This window comes from Aquarana catesbeiana, linkage group LG10 (genome assembly GCF_042186555.1).
Source record: "Aquarana catesbeiana isolate 2022-GZ linkage group LG10, ASM4218655v1, whole genome shotgun sequence".
Taxonomy (NCBI): domain Eukaryota; kingdom Metazoa; phylum Chordata; class Amphibia; order Anura; family Ranidae; genus Aquarana; species Aquarana catesbeiana.
The window spans coordinates 11389826-11394804 of record NC_133333.1 but is presented as its reverse complement, the minus strand read 5'-3'; positions in this window follow the sequence as shown (position 1 = coordinate 11394804).

Genomic DNA, 4979 nt, shown 5'->3' with positions numbered 1-4979 from the left:
TTTCCTCTCTCATCTTGTTTCTGCTACTGAATTAAAGGAATACTCCACTACTCCACCCACAATTTGATCACTTCCAAACCAGATTATTGATGTGATTTTGCATAATATTTAGGATTGCCATGTCTTGGGGAACCCCTGCTAAAACAAGTTCTTTGGGGGGCAGTGGGAAGAACGTTCCTTACACTAAAGGCCAGTGGCAAGAATGCCCCTTACATTGGTGATTAGTGGGAAGAATGTTCCTTACATTGGTGATCAGTGGGAAGAATGTTCCTTACATTGGTGATCAGTGGGAAGAATGTTCCTTACATTGGTGATCAGTGGGAAGAATGTTCCTTACATTGGTGATCAGTGAGAAGAATGTTCCTTACATTGGTGATCAGTGGGAAGAATGCTCCTTACATTGGTGATCAGTGGGAAGAATGTCCCTTACATTGGTGATCAGTGGGAAGAATGTTCCTTACATTGGTGATCAGTGAGAAGAATGTTCCTTACATTGGTGATCAGTGAGAAGAATGTTCCTTACATTGGTGGTCAGTGGGAAGAATGTTCCTTACATTGGTGGTCAGTGGGAAGAATGTTCCTTACATTGGTGATCAGTGAGAAGAATGTTCCTTACATTGGTGATCAGTGAGAAGAATGTTCCTTACATTGGTGGTCAGTGGGAAGAATGTTCCTTACATTGGTGATTAGTGAGAAGAATGTTCCTTACATTGGTGATCAGTGAGAAGAATGTTCCTTACATTGGTGATTAGTGGGAAGAATGTTCCTTACATTGGTGGTCAGTGGGAAGAATGTTCCTTACATTGGTGGTCAGTGGGAAGAATGTTCTTTACATTGGTGATCAGTGGGAAGAATGTTCCTTACATTGGTGATCAGTGAGAAGAATGTTCCTTACATTGGTGATAAGTGGGAAGAATGTTCCTTACATTGGTGGTCAGTGGGAAGAATGTCTCTTACATTGGTGGTCAGTGGGAAGAATGTCTCTTACATTGGTGGTCAGTGGGAAGAATGTTCCTTACATTGGTGGTCAGTGGGAAAAATTCCCCTTGCATTGGTGGTCAGTGAGAAGAATTCCCTTTGCATTGGTGGTCAGTGAGAAGAATGTGAATTCTTACAGTGATGGTCAAATTTCCACAGACAGATAAATATTAGTGTCATATCACTGGTTCTGCCCAGTGGCATTGTACTTGGAACCATGAAGGCACCATCAGATGGGAGGTCAACCAGTCACAGTTGAAGAAACCCTCAATAACCTCTGGAGAAGCCCTAGAGCTCCATGGAACCCTGGTTGAGAATCTCTACCTTAGACAGTTGTCACCCAAACAGGTGTTCCCATTGGAGAGTTTCTCCTTTATTCCAGCTCTGATGACAAATGTAACATTTTGTTTTTTCCATCACATTTAATCCTGATGTCAGGAAAAAATAGAAAGGTTCATCTTCCCAGCTGGGATGCAGACAGGGGGACAAACCTTTCCGCACTTCTTAAATGCACTTTAAAATTGAACTTCAACTTACAAATATACAACATTATCTGCCTGGATTTACATCTATACATTTTTTCCCCATGCGTTTTCCATTGGCAAAATTGTGGCCTCAGACAAGTAGAAGCAGTGTTGGAGGCATTTTAAAACACACCCTATAGTTGGCATACAGTATCTAACAAAAGTGAGTACACCCCTCACATTTTTTGTAAATATTTTATCTATTCATGTGACAACACTGAAGAAATGACACTTTGCTACAATGTAAAGTAGTGAGTGTACAGCTTGTATAACAGTGTAAATTTGCTGTCCCCTCAAAATAACTCAACACACAGCCATTAATGTCTAAACCGCTGGCAACAAAAGTGAGTACACCCCTAAGTGAAAATGTCCAAATTGGGCCCAAAGTGTCAATATTTTGTGTGGCCACCATTATTTTCCAGCACTGCCTTAACCTTCTTGGGGATGGAGGTCACCAGAGCTTCACAGGTCACCACTGGAGTCCTCTTCCCCTCCTCCATGACGACATCACGGAGCTGGTGGATGTTAGAGACCTTGCGCTCCTCCACCTTCCGTTTGAGGATGTCCCACAGATGCTCAATAGGGTTTAGGTCTGGAGACATGCTTGGCCAGTCCATCACCTTTACCCTCAGCTTCTTTAGCAAGGCAGTGGTGGTCTTGGGGGTGTGTTTGGGGTCGTTATCATGTTGGAATACTGCCCTGCGGCCCAGTCTCTGAAGGGAGGGGATCATGCTCTGCTTCAGTATATCACAGTACATGTTGGCATTCATGGTTCCCTCAATGAACTGTAGCTCCCCAGTGCCGGCAGCACTCATGCAGCCCCACACTGTTATACAAGCTGTACACTCACTACTTTACATTGTAGCAAAGTGTCATTTCTTCAGTGTTGTCACATGAAAAGATAGAAGAAAATATTAACAAAAAATGTGAGGGGTGTACTGACTTTTGTGAGATACTGTAAGTACTAAAGTGGAACGAGAACATGATTTTTTACCTCTCTGGTTTGGGGAAAGTTCTGCTTAAAAGTGGTTGTAAACCTCAGACATGAAATAACAAAGCATATCCTTCTATACCAGTGATGGTGAACTTTGGCACCCCAGATGTTTTGGAACTACATTTCCCATGATGCTCATGCACTCTGCAGTGTAGTTAAGCATCATGGGAAATGTTGTTCCAAAACATCTGGGGTGCCAAGGTTCACCATCACTGTTCTATAGTGTGTACTTGTCTTAATTCAGAGCACTAAGTGTCATTTCTGTCTGTTGCCTCCTTCCTTTGTTATCTGCGTAACTTCTGTCAAGTTTTCCTGACACCAAGAGATAAAAGGTGACAAGGGAGGGAGCTGCAGCTGATGGCCTCAGCTCTGTTCCTGTGTGCTGTGTGAAGGAGGTGGGTGTCCCTGTAGACACGAGAAGACTGCAGATGAACAGGTACAACTTATGTAGGAAAATTAGTTTCATCTCTATGTATCACCTAAGGCCAGTCACTTCACTGGGTATAAGGAAGGTTTACAACCACTTTAGACTTGGTTCACATATTTGCAGTATGGAGAAAATCCTGAGCATTTCCCACACTGCGCTGAAATTGCACTCCATTCAATGACACCCCAAAACAGATTGCAAAACGCAATGCGACTGAAAGAATCGGAATGCTTGGGTGTAAATGCACATGCGTTCCGACTCCAGTGCTGTAAAAAAAAAAAAAAAAATAAAGATGCCTGCACCTTTTTTGTGTGGTGCAAATTGAGCCCATGCAAAATAAATGGGTTCAAAATGCACTGCAAAGAATCAAATGTGATTTGTTCAGGAATGCGGTGCGATTCCTATCCGAATCACATCCAAATCACATGCGGTGAACCAAGCCTAAAAGTGGAACGTCACTCTCTCAATCAACAATGACTATTTTTAATCCTTATGCTGTTAGTGTGTAGATAGGAAAGTATATCATATGTGCTTGATTTGAACTTTTTTTTTTTTTTTTTTTATTTCTACGGTTGCTTTTTTTTTTGCCTAGGCAAATAATGTCATACATCCCAGGAGTCTACAGGAAGGGAGGAGGGATTTTCTCATTTAAGCATGCCCTCGCCTGCTTGCATGCCTGAGCTAAGGGCAGAAAGATTCCAGGAAGTAAATGCTACATGCAGTGGTGTGTTTTGGTTTTGTGCTGACCTAGGCAAGACTAAAAACGGCCCCCTCCCCCCATCTAAATTTGTCCTACCCCATCCGCTTTTAAATTGTGCACGCCCGTGCAACAGCGACTAACGACGTAAATGTTACTATCCATAGGCAACACTTTAAAAGCCTCTTTACCATGATCTGATGTTTGCGGTGATACCTCACACGTGTGGGACGATCGCTGTTTGCTTGCAAGCGGGATTGACATGCGTGTTCGCCCAAAGCAGCTGCCCCTTGAGCCTGTACTGCCTGAGAATAGTTGATATGTGAATTGGGGAGGGCCCATGTTTGCCCCAGGGTCCAATCAATATTAATAATGATAGAATCAATAAATAGTATGGTAGTTAATTGCGCTAATATTATCCTCTTATTACCATTATAATTAGTGATGAGTTATAAAAACTATCCTTCTAAAAACACCTCCAAATGCTCTTAATAATCTAAAAAAATTTCTTATGAAATTTAAAGTAGAATATAAATCAAGCTTATCCCTCCTTTATAAACGTGATGTGCTCATAAAAAATGCATGAGTGATAAAACCTAATATAATATACACGTGCTCTAAAACATATCTGTTGCTTATAGAAAAATAAATATATATATAAGTGTATATCGTGCCACATAAAATTTACCAAATACAAATAAATAATAAAAAATGTGCAAAGATAAATTCCTTTTCCTAAAAAATCCTTCATGTAAAGTGCTCAAAATCCATCAGGTGTTTATAACAAGACCGATCAGTGCCGGTTATAGTGTATCAAAATTTAAATCAAATAGTGTCAAGAAAAAAAGTTTTTACTTTCACTTCTTTCACTTCTTCTTTAATTTTAGTTATACTCCGCTCCTCCACTCAAATTCCGGACATGCAAAGAAAAAATTATATATCCATTGCGCAGAGATTAAACAACCATTGGATGCATAGGTGTGCGCAGCCTATTGCATTAGGGTGTGCACCCCAAAGCTCATATGCATGTGTGTGCATATGTATATACTGACAGTGTCAGTAGAGCAACGGACGATGTCAGTAGAGAAGTGGACAGTATCATAAGGGCAGAGATTGGTGTTAGTAGGACAGTTACAATATTATTTAAATTTTTTTTTTTTTTATTTGGTAAAATATCAGTGGTCTAAACATTGTAAATATGCACCACACAGGGTGATTAGGGTGTGCCCAGGCACACCTGGCACATCCTGTGCGCACGGCTATGATTGGATGCTATGTATCAGATTAAAGACGTTTCACTCACATACTCTCCTAGGTAAAATCGCGTTTGTATTGATCAGCTGCAAAAAGTCACATGGC